The sequence below is a fragment of the Lissotriton vulgaris genome, chromosome 9 (assembly GCF_964263255.1).
Source record: "Lissotriton vulgaris chromosome 9, aLisVul1.2, whole genome shotgun sequence".
Lineage (NCBI taxonomy): Eukaryota > Metazoa > Chordata > Amphibia > Caudata > Salamandridae > Lissotriton > Lissotriton vulgaris.
Window position 1 is genome coordinate 1,047,191,648 of NC_141697.1, and position 20,227 is coordinate 1,047,211,874.

At 39.8% G+C, this 20,227-nt stretch overlaps 1 protein-coding gene across 4 annotated transcripts in view; it reads right to left on the reverse strand.

Annotated features, from left to right (window-relative positions):
• RAF1 (Raf-1 proto-oncogene, serine/threonine kinase) overlaps positions 1 to 20,227 on the reverse strand; it is a 415,567-nt gene that overhangs the window by 214,967 nt on the left and 180,373 nt on the right. The gene's annotated exons all lie outside the window — the stretch shown is intronic.

Genomic DNA, 20,227 nt, shown 5'->3' on the forward strand with positions numbered 1-20,227 from the left:
ACATACACACGTCATTTCGATTCCTGCTGCTTAGTTAAGTATGCCATATGAGCATTACCTGCAATTAAATGAAACGGTATGTACTTTGTGATAATCAGTTCCACTAATTTTGGTCTTTAGAGATGACGTGCTCACCAACGTCTTGAAAAGACTTTTAATGAGGGTGTTTTAAACGTTTTTGGGATATGTCGATGCTGGACTGCAGTACCTCTTACAACCAGTAAGAAATGTAAGTTTGGTAAGTGATAACCTTGCATTTAATATTCGTGGTCCTGTAAGTGGTGAAGCAAAATGTCAGAGCTTGAGAAGAGTTAACATAAGAATGACGTAGGTGGTGAGAGGCATAACCAACAAGGAAATGGAAGCTTTGTGTGCAATGTGACATTAGTTACATCAAACGAATGGCCCCTTTTAACGTAAACATTCGGTATTAATGCTACAGCAAAATAATTTCTCCTATAAAATATGAATTGGCAAGTCTTCAATTTAAAGATTGGAACCTATGAACTAAAGCTGTCTAGAAGGTACTACTGAACAATTTCACAGTCTAAATTCCATGACACATTTTTGGGGAGCGTAAGCCTAAAATGGGGAGCACAAAGTGCAGGCCATAACCAGTCGCTATGCTAAATTATGTGACCACCATGAGATAAATGCATAAAAAATAACTAATTATATATTGTGCACCACACACTTTTTTCAGCTCTATGCGCTTCACTAGATATCATTATTAGTATATCACTATACAAGACTAATAGTATTGACTGCAGAGGTACGAAATACTAAGACTGACTTTTTAAGATTCAAGTCTATTGCCTAAAGGACTTTTGTTGGAGTCTCAACCTACTGATCTTTCGAGAGGCTCAATGTTCTTGAAGGTACATAAGCAGTAAAATAAGTTGTGGTAAATTTGGTGAGTTTACATTTTTTTTTAACTGCCTTTGAGAAGCTGTTTTTTAGGTCTTTCTATTGACAGTGCAGCTCTCCAACAGACCTATTGCTAACAATATACACAAATTGGGGTTTGTGTCCACCCTTTTCAACCATTGGCTTAAGAATGCGTCCATCAAATTTTTGTTCAGACCAGTGGTGTATTCATCTCTCACCTGAGGCTGTAGGCTGTTTGGGTGTGACCTCCCACCTCCACTCGTGCTTTTGAATTGTACAGTATGAGGGACTATGTTACAACTAGAACCCTCCCTGTCCTCTCATGGGGGCTCTGTCCCACAAGTCGTGCTCTCCATATATTAGTACACTAAACCCAGACCAATTTTCTTTGCCAATGCCTGTTCAACGTTTCACCAAATGATGTACCCAGGGTCTTGCCCTCTTTACCAATATTATTCTAAGTTCGGCTTGGAGTGTTTGTATCTTAGAGTTTTCGTGTTCTGACACCATTCCAGGTTTCGCACAAGGTGAATGGTTCTTACTGTCACTAAGTGTTCTCTGACCATCATTAGTGGTCAGGATAAATAACAAGGCCCTGAGAGCGGCTATCAATGTAGTGCATGGTTTCCACCATAACAAGAGATTGTACTCAGACAGTCTTCTATTGCAGTGCATGGTTACACCACGGTCTCACAAGGAAGGAGCCACTGGAGGGTAAGAGTCTCCGGATATGACAATGATGGAGAAATTCAAAATCCCAGGGGTAATTTTCTTTTTAAAGTGCCACTTGGCATCAGAAAGTGTGCATATATCAAATAGCATAGAGGCAAGCACAAAAAACTATCGGTCATATGTGACCTACGCCCATCATCTGTTTGTGTTAATTAGATTAAGATGTGGCATTGCTCATTATCTTGTAGCTTTCCCTACTATACGGATTTATCCTCATGAAGATATGCTATGTCCATGTGACAACAGGAGTAAGCAGAGTAAAAGGCATTTTTGGCTATTTTGTAATTTTTATAAGAATTTTAGATGTCTTTATCTGAAGCCTCTTTTTCTCACCCATTAAATCAGGTCACATAAAGAAGCGTTGAAATTCTTGGTGACACTGGGTGATCCCTTGACTTGTTACAGTGTTGCCCTGTTTATTCTGAAAGCTATTAAAATGAGAAAAACTATGAGTATCTAGCGGAAATGAAATTACATAATCTATGGAATTTTAGAATATTAGTATTAGATTTTTTATGTGTAATTTTTAAGGCTTGATTCTTTGCTGATGTACTAATATGAAATTGGATGTTATGGTTTTAATTTAAGAAAATGAATGATTTTATCAATTTGAGTGTACCCATATATAAACCACGTTTTCTTTGTATTATGTACTTTTATGACTATCTTTTGATAGACAGATAAAGATTAAACTGAACTGATCTAAATATGGATGCAATAGTTTTCAGTGGTGCAGACAACGGGCTTCCCACAGATTTAAAATTATACATTACTAAAATGTGCTCTGTGTTAGATATAGTTGGCACACTTGTGCGAGCAACACTCACATATACTGCAAAAACGTAAATCCAAGTCATTAATGTTTCTAGTTGTTCAAGTTTAATGCCATTAAGATAACAATTGTGTTGCCTGGGCTTTCTGTTTTTAATAAACAAGATGCTGCCTTTCTGTGCACTGACCTTTAATTTCTTTTAGGTACGAGTACATACATTTAAAAAGCAAGATGTAGTTTATGAAAGCTACTTCTGTTTTAGCAAGAACGTTTTACTTTGCATACAGCAAATCGGGGAATGGGGTGGCGTTTGGACTAGGGACATCAGAGGTCATTGGGTCAATGTTCAGATGCCCTATGGACCATCAGGGTGTCTGGGGAGTGTTGCTGATCTCTCAAAAGTAGGAGCACCAGGGTAAACTTGGGGTCAGCGTTCGGAGGGCATCTAGAAAGGGAACATCAAGGTCAGTGGGAAAAGCAAGTCATTTATAAAGAATTTACAAAAAATAAAGGCTAATGTACCCATGTCAGGCCACTTTCTTAATTTCAAAAGCAGATAGACATTCCCCAATGCTGCTAAATCGGACACACGTAGAATTATTTTATCTGGGACTAAAACTAAATCAATTTGATTTGTGTCGTGATTTTTTCAGTCTCAAAAGTGTTTGATCAATACAGTCAGCTACTGCCACTAATTCGAACATGCACTGGCGAAGCCAGATGGTAATCTCGAAAATCTGGTGAGGTGTTTTTATTTTGTATTTCTTTCATTGGAAGTATATGCCACAAACATAAAAATAATAATTTTAAAAAAATGCCACTTTCTTAATGACCACATGGTTACAATAAAAATTACAAATAAAAAAGTAACTATTGAGTATAATTTTAGTACACCAGTGCATTCCAGCATGCAGGTGTATTTTCAAAAATGATGTTGAAAAATTAACTCTTTTTCGTTTTTAAGTAGATCACCATTGAAGCAAAGATGTCTAAATTGATGTGAAAGGGAGACCTAGTTTGAAGCGTGATGACTAAACAAATATAAAATGAAGAGGAACAGAAAGAAAATAAGCATTGGCAGAATAAAGTACTGGCCCATCCATTCAAGCAATGAAATGCATTTCTGTGGATGTGCACATGTGCAAGAGCAAAATGCTTTCAGTGAGTGGGTAAGAGAGCCAGTAGCAGAGGGAATATATATATATATAAATATATATAAATATATATAGAGAGAGAGAGGGAGAGGTGTGTGTTAAACAAAGCATATGTGTAAAATTCTAGCAGGCACGAGAGAGAGAGAGAGAGAGAGAGAGAGACAGACGGAGAGAGATAGATAGATAGAGATAGATACAGATATAGATATATAGATATTCACAGTAAATTCACGGTTTTCTTTAAGCCTTCTTATATGGCGGTCTGGGCCATGCTCTGGCAGCCCATAACATCAGCATAATAGTTATTCAGTTCCCAAGAACGAGCCCTCGGGATGCTGCGCATAGATTTTATTCTGAAACCAGCCCTTCCCTGATGCGACTGGGCCTCTACCTTTCTCACGGGTCTGAGTGATAACAATCTACCCCTTAAATGCCTCTTAAAATTAGGATATGCATTTCACACTCAACCAGGGTCTACTGCCTTAATTGTAACTTTTCCTTACAAAACATGTCAGGCCTATACCAAATATCTATGGCTTGTCACCATAACCAACTCAGGCCTACTAAGTTAGTCATACGTCTTTCCACAAGGCAACCATCAGTTATATTGTAATAAAATTAGAAAGATGTACGAAACACAGCTGGTAAAACAATATAAAATCTCCAAAAGTAGAGCCTGATAAGGATCACTTTTGTGCAAATCATCTAATCCCATAGTTTGTTTGGGTGGGTCACCAACACCCAAAACCCTTGGCAACTATGATAATCTGCTAGATTTACACAACAAAATACCTGCCTACAGGCTCTAGCACAGTGTAATCTCAATCCACCCTTAAAAGCGTTTTCCTTTTAACACACGCTTTTCACAATAAGTAAGGCCTACTGGCTTTGTCATAACTTTTTATAACAAATAGATCACACCTAAGGAATCCGACATGACTTTTCCCAGTGAACTGAAAAGACGTTTAGCCTTTACCAATGGCATGACTGTTATACATAACACCGGCCTACTAAAGTGCACATAAACTAGCAACCATCAGGAATACATTTATAAAATGACAAATATATGCAAGATGACACTTGGCAATTACAACCCCTCTCAACAGGGCCTTACAATATTCATCACAGTGAAATTCTACTCCTAGAGTTTGTCAGAGTGGGTGATCAAAACCATTGCCTACTGTGGTAGCCTGTGATGTTGCTTTTAAACTAACACCTTTTATACGGCCTGTGACATAATGTGTTAAGAATCCACTATTAGAGGCATACCATATGCTTTTAACAATAACCAAGCTAGGCATATTACCTTTCTAATACATTTTCATTCTAAACAGGCCCTACATAAAGGCATCTGACATAACATTTTCCTCTATACACATCAAGCCTATAGCTGTTATCATTGGTTTGTCACCAGCACAGGCCCACTATACTGAGCGTAGGCTTACCCACAAGGTAACCATTCAGCATAAAGTCATAAACTGCAAATTTATACAAAATTACACTTGAGAAAACTATCTATCTTAACAGGGCTTAACAAGGAATCTGACAGTGCAAATTTCCGATACCCATGGTTGTCCGAAGGAGTAACCAACAAAACTCTTGCCAACTACAGTAATTGTGAAATCCCATGCAACAAAATGTCTGCCTACATACAGGCTTTAGCCAATTGTAATCGTAATCCACCCTTAAGAGCCTATTGTCTTTAATACATGTTTATTTCACTAAATGGAAGACCGGCTAATGGCCTTGTCATGTTTCACCTTAAACAAGTCAAACCAATGAAATCTTAAATTAATTTCCCTAATGAGTCGATAAAACTGTTACCATGGGCCTCACACCGTACCCAACACCAGACTATCCAAGTGCAAATAACCTGGCAACTATCATGCATACAGTTAGAAAGTTACAAGTAAGTAGAAAAATACAGCTTGCAAAGCAATATAAATCCCCTCTCAACAGAGCCTAAAAAGGACCATCATGGTGGAAACAACAAGGGTTTGTCCGAGCTGGTGCCCAATGCCAAAACCCTTGCCTCCTACGGTAGTCTGTGAGATTACATGCAACAATTTACCGGTCTATAGCCTGTAACACAATGTGATAACAACCAACTATAAAAGGCGTGGCTTTAACAAATGTTTTCACAATAAATAAGGTAGTCTAATTGCCTTTGTCATAACGTTTCATATTAAGCAGCCAGATATATCGTATCGGACATAAAGTTTCCCAGTTGTCACCATAACCAACTCTGGCCTACAGTTTTGATTGTAAGCTTTTCCACATGACAGCTACCAGAGAGATGGTCATAAAATTAGAAAGGTACACAAAAGTACAGGTGGCTAGGCAATATATTATCTCTTCTAAGAGGGCCCAACAAGTATTCTCAGAGGGCAAACCTTCTATGCCCACGGATTGTTACATGGTGTACCCAAGACCAAAACCACTGCCTGCTACAGTAATCTGGTAGATCCCATGTAACAAAATACCTGTCAGTAGGCTCTATTATAGAGTAATAACAATTCACAATAAATGCCCATTGACTTTAAGGTATGGTTTTCATGATAAAATATGGTTGTCATAGTGCCTTTTTCATATTTTCATAATAAACACAGGAAGCCGATAGGCCTCACCATTGGGTTTCCTCCATAAAACTCAGTTTTACTTTATCGAGTATAAACTTTGCTGCAAGCCAAAATGTGCAATAAAAGCAGTCTTTTTAGTGGGAGCACACTAACGTGCCCAAATCACATCCTGTACTCAGGGGAAGCAACATGTGGGTGCAGCCTAAGCCCCCCTCTCAGTAGTACTCTAAAAGCTAGTTTTTGTTGATCACATCACATTAGGCGTCAGTTGTACATCAAGCCAGACCTAAAAATACATGTTGATTAATGCAGCTCTGTGCATCCCATACTGCTCTCAAACACAAGCTCTGAAGCCTAAAGTTAAAGATGGAAGAAGAGGGTGCTGGGACTGAAACATATTCCTCCTTACTTTCATCCTCCTATATGTGCTGCTATCAGAGGAAAACAATCACTGTAAAATACCTAGTTAGCTAAGACATTTTAACAGCATTACAATGTCATGGGTTTGCTCCTGAAAGTTAAAGCTCATGCAGCCATACTGTTGCAGCCTCAGGAAGATGTTCAACTCAACAAAATAACCAAGGATGTGTGAAGGGGGAGCACTTTTTCTGTGGAAGCACACACCTTCTGCCCAATCAAAAATTGTACTCCTGGTTATCAACATGTGCACAAAGTCAAAGCCCCTTTCTATAGTACTACTGTTAGCTCTTTATAGGTTGATCACATAAGTGTTGCACATGGCCATTGGCTGGCGGAATTGAAGCTCACCTTTTCATGTCAGATCTCAAAACAGAAAAGGCGCGCGTCAATTCTGCCAGTGGCTGTGTAGAGTGCTGCTGTAACTTGCCTGCTCTGTGTACGTGCTGGAAGGCTGCTCTGTGGCCCTTCCAATAATCCAATTGCAGTGCCTTTCGAAGAAAAGATCAAGTTCAGACTGCATTTCAGTGTCAGATGACCTTCTACAAAGTTGGCAGGTTGTGAGTTCTCAATCTCCTAAAGCCATCCAATGGTCGTCTGCACATGGCAGTGTACACGTGTGCAACACCAAGTGAGAACTGGTCACTAATCTTAACAGCATAATGCCAAATGGGCCGGCTTCATTAAAGGCCTAAGGGACTGACCCGGGCTAGTTTACGGTTGCCAGCATGCAAGCATGTTCTGCCATGTTACCATGACTAAACCTAAATGTGTTTCTAGAGTTATGTTCTCCATAAATACAAACCAATACAATCATGTTTTAATGGGATAACTGAACATATAAACTTGACTTTTTGTGGTATTCTCTTTGTATATTCATGTGATATCATGCAAACATCTTTGTTCTACCTGTCCTCCACAAAATATGCTGTGGGCAAAGTTGACAGCTGGGGCAACAACAACTACTGAAACGTTCTGACTGTATAACCCCTTGACCGTGGCGCAAATTCCGCCATGGTGCTATGGAAATAATGAGAGGGTGGGGTTCGGACCCCGGCCGTCCTCTGCACAAGCCCACTCTGACGTCAGACGGCCGGGGGGCGTCCGACGCTGCAAGGGGTTAAGTAAGGGAGAACAAAAATGTTGACATAAAAGAGATAGCCCCACCCAAACTAAGGAACACATGTAGAGCCTGTGAATATTAGCACTCACCAAGGCAGACTAGCACTAGATGCAGAACTAACTGATGAAGCATGCCACACTACATAGGTGGGTGGCCATCATCCTATAGGAGTACATGAATGTACAGTAATTCTGTAAGAAGTTAGGTTGTTTCTTCCAGGAGTTTATTAGTGAAAAAAATCAACCCTTAACAAAATATGTGAGAAGAGTTTAGGTTTAGTTTCCCATGTGAAACAAGCAGGTTTTTTTTAAGTGACTTTGTAAAATTTTTAAACAAAGCTGACAAGTGCAGTCGGCTTTTCCTGAAAAAGAAGTTTAAAAATGGCTAACATTTATTTGCCATCTTGCTTTCACAAGGTCTTTCTTTTTCAGGAGAAGCAGACGCCACATGTACTATCTCAATGTGTCCTAGGTTTTCAGTTCTTATGTGAAAATATTTTACTTTGGCGAGGCACCTGCAGAGGACAGCTTGGTCTAATGTATCCCATTATGTTGCAGAGAACTGTAGGTTACAAGGATGTTTAAAATAGCTTAATTGTGTAGTAGCTTGAGAAAATAATCAGCTTGGTTACCTGCTTCTGCCTTAACTTGATAGGTTCATTATATGTGACGCATGTGTAGGTGTATCAAATGTCAGTATTGCTAAGGCAAGGTAGACAAGAACTCAGAAGACTCTCTAACAGCTTCTTTGTAGGACTTTCAATGATAATTCCCCCTCCTGACCTTCTAGCAAAGCATTATCTTGACTTTGAAGAGTACAGGACTCTCTATTTGGGAGAACTTTTTAATAGTTTGTCTCTGCGCAAATGACTTTTGGATTGCTTTGAATTAATACAAATTAATACACTGATTAATGCATTCATGAATTAATAATTTATTTTCAGCAAATTTGATGATTTAAGTTTGTAACTTTGCTGATTTTATTAAAAGTGTGTGTGGGTTGAACTGAACCCCTCTCTGTCTTCCTTACAGAGCCCAAAGTGCTTCACGTTATTAAAATGTATTGAATTTGATGTTTAGCCTCACTTGGAACTAAAGATTAATCGGAGAGCACTTCATGAACCTTAATTTGCACCAGAATTTACACAAACCAAAGAGCTCTGTCACACTTCTAGCAAATTCTGCCATTTTAGCCAACACCACTTTTCATGCTGGGGTTTTCATCTAAAATAAACCCCACATTACAACACACTGTTGGCTGAAAAAAAAAAAATAGATGATGGTGTCGTATTTGGTAATGTCAAAGCGCAGCATTGTGAAATGCAAAATAAAATGAAGTTCCTGGCTTTCTGCTTCTTTTCTTGTAGGCATTTACGGGTTAAACAGCCCACTGGGTGAGAGGGCAAAGAAAGTCTTTCAGATGCGCATACCAGCATCTCATTGTCAAAGGGCCTTACAGTAACACTCCTTGGCAAGCCAGCAAAAAACGCGTTGTTTAGCAGAACAAATGTGTCTAGAGACACAGAAAAAGGAAAAATAATGTCTTGTCACCCCTCTTACGGAGCACAACCAGGGTCTAGAAGTCGGTGTGTCCTGTGCTAAATTAGTGCAGTACACGCTGTCGCCGTCCCGCTAGAGCCGCTGGTGTCTGTAAAAAACACATTTTGAAGAAAAAAAACTGCAAAAAAAGTTACTTGTGAAGGAATAAAGTAATGGCAAATACTAGAAACACTGTGGGCTGTCATTGACTAAAGTTATGATCGAAATTGCCACTTTGGGCCTCAAGAATGGACACATAAAAAAATAAGAATTTTATGATCCTTCCTCTAATGACTAACCCCCAGATTCATCATGCTCCTCTTTTGCGAGTCCTTAATAGCGATTATTAAGGAATCGCTATTAAAGACTCGCAAAACGGGATGCATGTAGAAATCGCAAAATTAATAGCGATTTCTACATCTTCCTTATTTGCGATTAGCAATTAGCGAATCGCAAATAAGGAAGCGATTTCAAGGGTGCCAGGGTGTCCAAAGGACACCCTGTAGCACCCCTGAAATGGTGATTTACACTGGTGTTGCGCACACACATGTCCAAAGGACATGTGTGTGTGTAACATCCAACTTAGAAAAATGCACTAAAGTGCATTTTTCTAAGTTTTCGCTATTTACCACGAAGTCAGACTTCGCTATAAATAGCGGCCAAAAATTGCGAATTTGCAATTCTAAAATGGTTCATGAATTGCATTTAAGGAATCTCAAACAGAGATTCCTTAAATGAAATTCTTCGCAATTTAGCGATTTCAGATTTTGCGAATATTGCATTTGGGGTGATGAATCCCAAATGCAATAAAAGCGCTCACAAAGCAAGCCGATTTTACCTTCATGAATCTGGCTGTAAGAGCGTTTGACTGTGAGGAATTTGAAGGGGAGGTGTCACCATTAAAGTGCAGCACTCACCAACGCCATACTTGGCAACAAGCTGTGACAAAGAAAGAGTTAGGAGGTTTCAGGTTTCAAAACAACTAATTAGATTAACGGTGACATCGGTATAAGTGACACTACATGACATTTGGCCTAACAAGGCCTTCCCAGAAAATATCAAAATTCTCTTCTTGCTCCAGTATCTGGAGTGTACGTGCTTACATGCAAAACCCACAGTAATCGGGTGACTGTTAAAGCTGTATGCCCTAGCCCGCTAACAAGCAGAAACAGAAGGTTTGGCCTTTATGCTGTGCCAGCTACTCCCTAGGGAGGCAATGATCGCTTTACATTATGAGGGGGGAAACCGTGGTGTCACACTTCAACACAATCAACACCCTTACAAGCCCCCTACTGAATACCCATGGCCACTTGGCAAACATGTGAACCTTACAGACACATGACACCGAAAGAAGGGTACACGCAGAAACGAGACACTCTCACCACAGTACGGACTGTTTACATAAAAGAAACCCAAGCCGTGGTGTAGCCTGTAGCTAGTGCCGGGTTTCACGGAACGTCTTCACACCCGGGTGAAAGCCAGACCTTACACTTGCATTAATAAAAGATTCCGAACGCTTCTCTGACATGGCGTGCCTGCATAAATTAAGGTCAGTGTGTCAACAACAGAACACCATGTTAACAGTAGTTCTAAAGACTGTGACTCGAGTTTTCATTGGTAGTTGGCGGAGTCGGTCCACGAGAAAAGAGTGTCAATGTTGACACCGGACATTTTTCTGACCGAAGCCGCCGGGAGCACAGAGTGCGGCGTTGAGATGTATTCTGGCCCCGCCGGTGTCCCAGGGGCAGGGCGTAACGGCAACGCGAGGAGCAGCTCTAGGACGTGAAATGTAATGAGGCACACAGAGTGAAGGCAACCCCTGTTGTGCACACTTGTGAACCTCGACTTTTGCACACCCGTGTGGATAAGATTCAGGCCAGTGGAATAATGCGGCAAAGGAAGGCCCATTTATGCCGCAGGGTTGGGGGAAATTATGTGGCAAGAAAAGGAAAATTATGTGGCACACTTTTTGATAGTATTACGTCATTATTTTGTACTCTGTGCCCGTTAACACTGCCTAGATAAAGATTTAACCTCCTTACTACCTCATTAACAACTAAGTACAATAAGCAGCTGAAAGGTGATCAGTCTAGCTTCACAAAGGGCTTCTCACAGCGCAGCCACACACTCTTAGTAACTTTTGATACGCCAGAAACAACATGTTTTGGTTGACCCCTGCGCATTATGAGGCAGATGATGGCAAATGCATAATTATGCAAAACATACGGCACACACAGAATCAGACAATTCCAGTGTAATAGATATGATGTTTCTGTAATCGTGCTTACTACTGCACTTGTGCCATATGTATGTGTTGTAACTGACAGTTCGAGCTATTATTTAATTTAAGAGTGCAAGATGTATCTACCTATGAAGAATAGGATAGGGAGTCTCTACTGGCAGGATTGGAACTTGTGTCCTCCACATCACTGCATGAATTGGTGGAAAGAGTTATCAACTCTCATCTTGCTGGGGCTGGAAGAGGGGGGCACAGCGGGTGAGGTTGATTGTGCAATGCACACTTACACGCCTCCATCCTCACATGCAATTAATGTGCATGTATTGTAATGATGTTGCTAGGGTCTTTTACAAATACTTTTTAAGCTGGTAAATGAAGTGCTTCAATAGAAAAAAGTTGAGTTGGCAATCACAAATGGTGTAGGGCAATTTGGTGACTCAGTTGGTTGGTCTTGTTCAGACTTAGCTAACATGTAAAATAGGTCAAATGGAGAGCTTTAGGATGATAAAATAGAAACACTGTCTGGGTTCACAAATGAACAACCAGTTCACCCTAGCGCCACACCTTTCAACACAGATGTGGCACATGTATCTAAACTTATCCCGCCATTTGAGTTGGATTTGATGACCATTGCGGCAATACCTACATCATTCTCAAACTTGATGGAGATCCACCAGCAGTGCTTGACAATTTTCAAAACTGCATGACTTAAGGTGACAATGGGCTGAGCCAGAACAGCTTAAAGGTTAACTCTGATAAAACCGAGGTGGAGACTGTGGGGTACCATCTTCTATCTGGACACATAAGTGGTGGCTTAGGTTCTTGCATGATTTCCGTCTCTTATGTACGTAACCTAGGAATTTAACGCAGTTCACTGATTCAAGAGATATTTCTAAATTAACATATTCCTGCTTCTACTATATTAAACTCCTTAAGATGACGCTGCCCTTTAGTTCATCAAATCTTTAATTCATGTCCTCCTTGTACCATCGGACCAGTATCCAATGGTCTGTATCTGCCAACTATCCTGTGGGACCTACAATCTGTAAGGTACACTCGGGTGGCTGCTCCTATTTCATGGACAAAATTAGGAATACTCGTCCATTTAACCTCAGATCAATCCCCAACCACTTTCACTTTAGAAAGGGTTTGGAAACCTATGTGTTTCCTGCATAACCTCAGACTTTATCCGTAGTATCATTAGCGCTAGGATGTCATTTGGAAACAGTACTGTACAAAACTACTAAATAACAAATAAAATTCATAATGCATCAGTTGTGGCTGGCAGGGAGGGGGATGGCGAGGCAAGGGAGGGGTATGGAGGTGGACTAGGTGTGGGTCAAAAATCAAACTATTATTTAAAAAAAAAACCACTTACCTTTTGTCAGCCATTGTCTCTCCTCCATCGAAGCTCCTCTTCCTGGCGCGTCCTGGATGGAGGAAGCACACAGGCTCCCCTAAGCCAATCACAACGCTGCAATGCAGTGTTGTGATTGGTCTGAGCGGGTTGGTTCGCACTCAGATGGGTACAGGAAGCCTGGGCATGTTCCCCACCAGGCTGTGCAATACAGCCTTGTGGGGAACTTGCAAAGTGCACATGACTGTTTGGCCGGCCAAAGACCTTATGTAACATTTCCTAGAATGAATTACCCACAAATGATTCATTGCGTATGTATAATGTGTGTGTGATATAAAGTGCTCTGACACTCTGTACTGGTACGAGCAGCACTATAAAACAAATCTAATGTTTGTGAGAGAGGAACTATGGAGAGATGAGGGGCACTGTTGCGACTGGTAGTAAGGGAATCTGTGAAAAGGTCGCCTATCGGGAGCCGAAAAAGATTGTTGTATTGGGTAATTTTTTCCAAGGTCTGCTCACTAATCGCCAGTATGTTTTCTCAGAAGTCTTTAAATTTGCTCTCTGTGATTTTTTTGCCTTGGACATTACCATAGCACTTCTTATATAACCTTAAATAAAACAAATGATCTCGTACTTTATTACTATTTGTCCTGGTGACCACAATGATGGCATAAAGCCTTGTTGCTGCAGCATTCGTTTTCCCCTGGGTCCTGGATAACAGAGCTTTGAAAATCCGGATTACACGTACAATAAAATCGCCAGGTTCAGAAGCGAACAAAAACCTTCGCTGCCTTCCATCACACATCAAGTAAAGACATACGAGTTCAAACTAATGCCAAATGCCCTTGCAGGACGGCCTTTCCACTTTTTGGCAAATAAGGTAAGGCACGCAAGACGTGGCGCATCTTCCCATGGTTGTAGGAGCCACGTCTTGTCTCGTTTGCAAGAGAGTTAACGTCAAGTTTATGCCTGTCAGTCTCCAGGTTCAATCAATAAAGGCAGTTTGGACTAATGAAAGTAGGAGTCCCCTAGTACTTTTTTATGTACTCTTAAATGCCTTAGGGGTTAGCACCAGACATCTTAAATTGGGAATAAAATGAGAATGCTCATGCAATTTTCGTATAGAGTAAGTAAAAATAGAAATTAAACAAATAAAATAAATACCAAGCTACATCAAATTCAGGAAAGCCCTAAAAACATGGCTATTCAACATCTAATTCCTGTAACCGCATTGACACTGGGATCTGTCGCGCCGGGAAACCCTTTGTTGGGTAGCTGTGCGCCATATAAATTCAAACAAATAAAGGACTACCCAGGCTTTCCACTTTTACTAATAGGGAGTTTGACGTTTCCCGCTAGATTCACAAAGGCGTGAAACAGCAGATAAGAGTACTCCAACAGTACTACTTCCTGTACTTCTAAATACTTTTATGAACAGTCACATAAAGGTTTTTTTAAAAGTGCCATCGTAATGTACTCCCAGGTTTTGAAGAACTATCTAGATTTCTCTGGATTTACAATCGGTTCCAGAAAGACTGCAGGAAATATACAGCAACTATACATTTTCTACAGTACTCCAATGTGCAACATTTACTTAAGCAGATTTTTCACCTACCGGAAAATTCAGTATTAATGTGATGCGAATGTTTTTCAGCGTCTATATTTTTGATTGTCTGGTCTTCCTAAAGTGTTATCAAATTGGGTGAAAGACTTTGAGGGTTATTTAGAGACATTCCCCGTTTGGCATCTACTCCCATCCAGGACATTGGTGAAAAAGCATGTCACTGCCTTAAGGAATGGCTCACTATTTTTTTCACTAACAAACAGTTACCCCCACCCGCGATTAACTCATGCTCCCTCATGGGGGCCCACCACCCAGTTTGAATACCTCTGATCTGGAAGCATGCCTTTCCCATTCCCATCCTGAAAATGCACTTACTTCTTTGACAGCAGAATATTTGCAAATGTTTCCAGGGTGGAAAACCACAAGTTTCCATTTCAAAAGTTTGATAGTACAAAGGAGAGCCTTCCTGGCCGAGGCAAAAAGGTCTGGAAGGACCTCTCATTTGAAATAAATTATGGGAAAAGATCATTTATTGTTCAGGAGAAAAGCTAAAAATTGAATTTGTTGGTCATCACTATACTATGTTGTTCCAGTGACTTTCCTCACCAAGAAAACATCCGTACGAGATGTATGCTGAGCGATAGAAATTAGTGTGACATACCAGAATTCTGCAATCTGCCATATCCAACACGTCATTTAAATCACAAGCCTTGCATTTTCTAATTTTCTTTTTAGAAACAGACACCTAGTGAGCAGATTAGCAACTGGGTATCATGCAAGATTTAGTATACAAACTTGTGAATTGAGTCAGAGAGGGAATCTAGCAAGAGCAGCAATCTGGTCTGCCTACCCTGAGGAAAAACATTGGCAACGCTAATCAGTTTCACCGGGATAGAGCAAGAAAACACATGCTAGAAAAAGAAATAGTTCTCTGAAGGCAAGCAACTGAAGGAAAGATCATCCAATCAGAGCACAGTAAAGAGGAAAAGAAGCAAAAGAAGAAAAACATCCAATCAATGACAAGTGGCTCACTAAAAGTACAAGTGGCTCACTAAAAGTACATATTACCATATTATAGAATATATATATATATATATATATATATATATATATATATATATATATATATATATATATATATATATATATATATATGTATATATATTGCCACAGCTTCTTCTTCCTACGTTCAGTAGACCAAAGACACGGCACAGCAACAGATAGTTTTCTGCGTTTTTTATTTACACACCAGTGCAAAAAGGAAAGTGCATCAAACGGACGGTCTACGCGTTTCGGCTCCTGCCTTCCACTGGACCATAGAGTCCACAGGTCTAGACCTTACTTAAATACAGTGAACAGTGTAAGTACCCTCTACTATTTTCATGGTCATCTAGACCACCAACCCAGCATAGTGAACACATGGTCAGTACATGTTTGTAAATATATACATAAATATGTACAATTAACGTAAAGTACCCAAAGTAAACCTGAACCATTCATTTAAATAAAGTATTCGCATCAAATTAGGTTCCGTCCTACATATCAATGTATGAAATAAATGTGAAGTACAAGTGGTGACTCAGAGCCGATAATTCTAAATGAAGTATTTACATAAAGTATTGACAGTCAAATCCATCCAATTATGTACAATGGTTTGGTATTAATTTATACCTTTTCATGTAAAAGTACTGTACTAATTTATGAACAGAAGACGAAATTAAAAATTGAAGATGACCTACGTATATACGACAGTCAAAAAGGTTAGGAGAAAACCAAAGTATCAAAGTCGCTGCATTTTTCTAGTTAATAAAGTATAAACCATCCATGGGATCAAATCTCGAAAATGCATAACATAGTGAATCAGGTCTATGTACAACCTATTATTTACAATTATATACATTACTTCAACATGTGCCTCCCTGTGCAGCAAAGCAAGATATTGGTAAAGTACCCCATTTAACTTTTTCCTCCTATCATCATACTCATCCATAGTTTTCCTAAGTCATCTTCCCCCACATTCTCTATCTTCTGTTTGGATTTATGATCTGAATAATTAATCGGTTCTGATTTCATAGTAAAATCAAACATGTACACGCTCCAACATCGAAGCCATTTTCAAGATTCCATATAATTCTACACAAATAGAATGACAATTTTATATTGTTCTTCAATGTCTCTATACCAATACACAAATGTACGTGTAATTTGGCATCCAAGTTATGACCAAATGGTGCTTCAGTTCCCATGTTCAGTATCATTCTTGATTCCAAACGTCTCAATTGTTGCAATTGGTCTCCACCCCGTTCTGGGAGTTTGCACAACTTTATTCCCGAATACTTCAACAGGGTGGGATTGCTTTGGTGATATTGGGCGAAATGTGTGGCCATTGGGTAGCAAGGGTCCTTGTTCTTTATCGCCCTTAGATGTTGCAATATTCTCAATTTCAGTTTATTTATGGTGCTCCCAATGTAGTACTTGCCACAAGGGCATTGTAGCCTGTAAACCACACATTTTGAGTCACAGGTGATGTGGTCGTGCATGGTTTCTTTTTTGCCATTTTGCAGTTGGTAATATTTGATGTTTACTCCATGCTCACAAGCCTTGCACTTGTGGCATTTCCAGAAGCCCAGTGTTGTTAGCCATGTCTGTTTTTTCTCCTCACGCAGTACTAGATGACTCTGCGTTAATATGTCTCTTAGGGAGGAGGTTTTCCGATATGTTATGCTGGGGTTTCTTGTCAGGGTCTCACTCAAAGTGTTGTTCAGACGGAGGACTTGCCAGTGTTTTTTGTAAGCTTTTCTTATGTCTGTGCTTTGGTTGTCATAGTCCATTATTAATCTGGTTATTTCATTACCCTGATCCGATTCTTGCTCTCGATCTGTTTTGGACTTCTTAGTTTTTGGAGTTAATAACTCCTCTCTCTCTTTCAGATGCATCCGATTTTTTGCAGTAGAGATCACTTCTATTGGGTATCCTCTTTCGAGGAATCTGGTACTCATTCTTTCTATTTCCTCATTCAAATCATCTTCTTCAGAGCAGTTTCTTTTTTCCCTTAGCATTTGGCCATAAGGGATACTCCATTTCAGTCTTATGGGGTGCCCACTGTTGGCATGTAGAATGCTATTACATGCTGTTGGCTTCCTGTGGATTTTTGAACAAAGTTTGTTATTTTTGACAAAGATTTCCACATCTAGGAATATTAGAGAATGGGAACTAGTTGTAGACGTGAAATTTAGACTATCGATTGTTATTCAAAGAGTCAGTGAAGGCTTTCAGTGAATTTTCATTTCCGTCCCAAATGACGAACAAGTCGTCAATGAAACGACACCAGAGTTTGATTTTTGGCCCCTCAGGATCCTCTTGGTCTTTCTTAATCACGTCACTTTCTCATGCCCCCATAAGAAGGTTCGCATATGTGGGTGCAAATGATGTCCCCATTCAGTCCCCTGTTTCTGGAGATATGTTTCCCCCAAAAACAGGAAGGCGTTGTGGGTCAAGCAATATCGGAGCATATCCAGTAACATATTCGAGTGTTCTAGAAAGTTTACAGATCGTGCTTTAAGTGCTTCTTTCACAGCCTCAATGCCGTCCTCATGGCGAATTGAGGTGTAAAGTGATGTTACATCAATAGTTGCCATTTGATAAGATGATCTCCATTCACATGTAGTTATTCTGTGCAAAAAATCCATTGTGTCTCTCAGGAAAGAGGGTAGATTGGTCACATAGTTCATCAAGAAAATGTCTATAAATCTTGAAGTAGACTCTAAAAGGGACCCTATTGAGCTCACAATTGGTCTCCCTGGTGGATGGTCTAGTGACTTATGGATTTTCGGTAGAAAATATATAGTTGCCATGATCGGGTTGTTCGTTTTCAAATAATTGTATTCATCAAAATCTAATAGACCCCTATCTTTCCAGGTTAGCAACATAGAGTGGTATTCGTTTGTCCATTCTTCCATCGGGTTCATGGTCAATTTTTCATAATGTTCCTGGATATGTAGTTGTCTATTCGCTTCCTCAATATAGTCTGCGACATTTTGGATAACAAGGTTACCCCCTTTATCTGAGGATTTTATAATTATGGATGTATCGTTTTTCAAGTCTGTCATCGCCTTTTGTTCTTCCAGAGAAAGATTTTGTTTTCTAGTTCGTCCATTTTTTGTTGATTTGTCAGAAATGTTCATTATTTCCTCGACCATGAGTTCCTGAAATAGGTCCACTTTGTTGCCTGGTGGGAGCTGTGGACAGAATTTTGAGTTTCTTTTTAATCCACTGTTTCCTCCTATGTTCGTGGATAGACCAATGTTTCCACAAAAGTTTATTTCCATGTCTGAAGTGATTGTGTTGTCCTTCTGGCTGCTAGAGGGGGTCTCCTTGATTGATGCTAGAGTTATCATCGCAGTTAGGGCCTTCTGTGTGACAGTTGATATTTTATTCATTTTGGAGACACATGTCTTTTTGTTGTTCTGATTTCTTTCAGCAAAGTGTTTTTTAAGTTTCACCTTCTGCAGAATTTGTACAGGTCAATGCGTGCGTTGGGTACATTCATTGTTTTTGTCGGGCAAAAAGAGAGACCTTTGTTTAAAAGTTTTAGATGAGTGTCCGAAAGATGTTTGTTCGATAAATTCACCACTATGTTGTTAGACACGGACACTGTTTTCTTTGCTTTTATTTTGGCTTTCCTTTGCCTCGCTTTGCTTTTACTTCTTTTGCCACCCCTTCTGGTTTTTGGTTTGTCGGGGGTTTCTTTGGTGGGCGTTGTTCCCTTCCCCAAGCATTGGATCTGCCTCTTCCTCTTTGTCGCGTGACCATGTGCGCTAGCTTGATCTCCCCCTGAAAATCCAATGGTGTTGTATTCGATTCTCCTTCGACCGAGCTCACTTCAGAGCTATCTATTTCTTCTGTGGGATCGGTGGTTCTATCCATGTTCTTATCCATGGCAACATGGCTTCTTAAGGTATCATATTTTCTTGCGAAGGTGTAAATTCGACCATTCATATAGTCCAACCTATCTCTGGTGAACTTATTGGCCTTCCTTTTCTCTACCTCCATCTCATGCTTAGCTACCTTCTTTTCCATGTTTTCCAATGCTTCTTTGCTTTCTTCAGATGTTGGAAAGTCTGCGAGTTCTGATTCCAGTGCCACTATTGTGCTCGTGATTTTTTCAAGTTTTCTCTCCGCATGAATGATTAGGGTTCTCATTAATTTATAGGAGCTTTTGTTTGTATCCGTTTGCCATAGTTTTATCAAATTAGTGTATATATATATATGTAATTTTTTTTCCCCAACACTTTATTTATAACTTTTCAGCACCGTGACCCATTTCAGGGGAAAAAGCCAAATATACTTTTTGTACAATATCACAAGAGGACAGATAATATACTGCAACCAAAACGAAGGAGCAGACATAATCATGTGTCTAGGGGTTAAGGCAAATATTCCCCTGTCCAGAGTCCATTATTCACCAAGATCAGATGCACAGAACGTTGCAGGTGTCATCTCATATAAGTAGCATCAGGCAACCATCCAGCTGAACATGTTCAATAAAATCAATGGAGATTATCTTGAAAAGTCTAAATGTGGGGACATTTAAAAAACTCGAATGTTACTGCGGGGTGGTGCAGAATTAATCTGGCTGCGGGGAAAGCTAAGTCTTCAGGTCACATGAAACTAATTATTGGGCAACCTTCAAAATAAGTTAATCCTTTACGGACAAAGAAATGTTGATCACACAGATGTTGGCAGCACCCAATGTACTGACAGATACCTTAATCAAGACCTGTGAATGCTCAGACAACCCTTGTGTCTGGCGAGGATGTTAAAGTCATTGACGGATGATAAACTGACCCACAAGCATAATG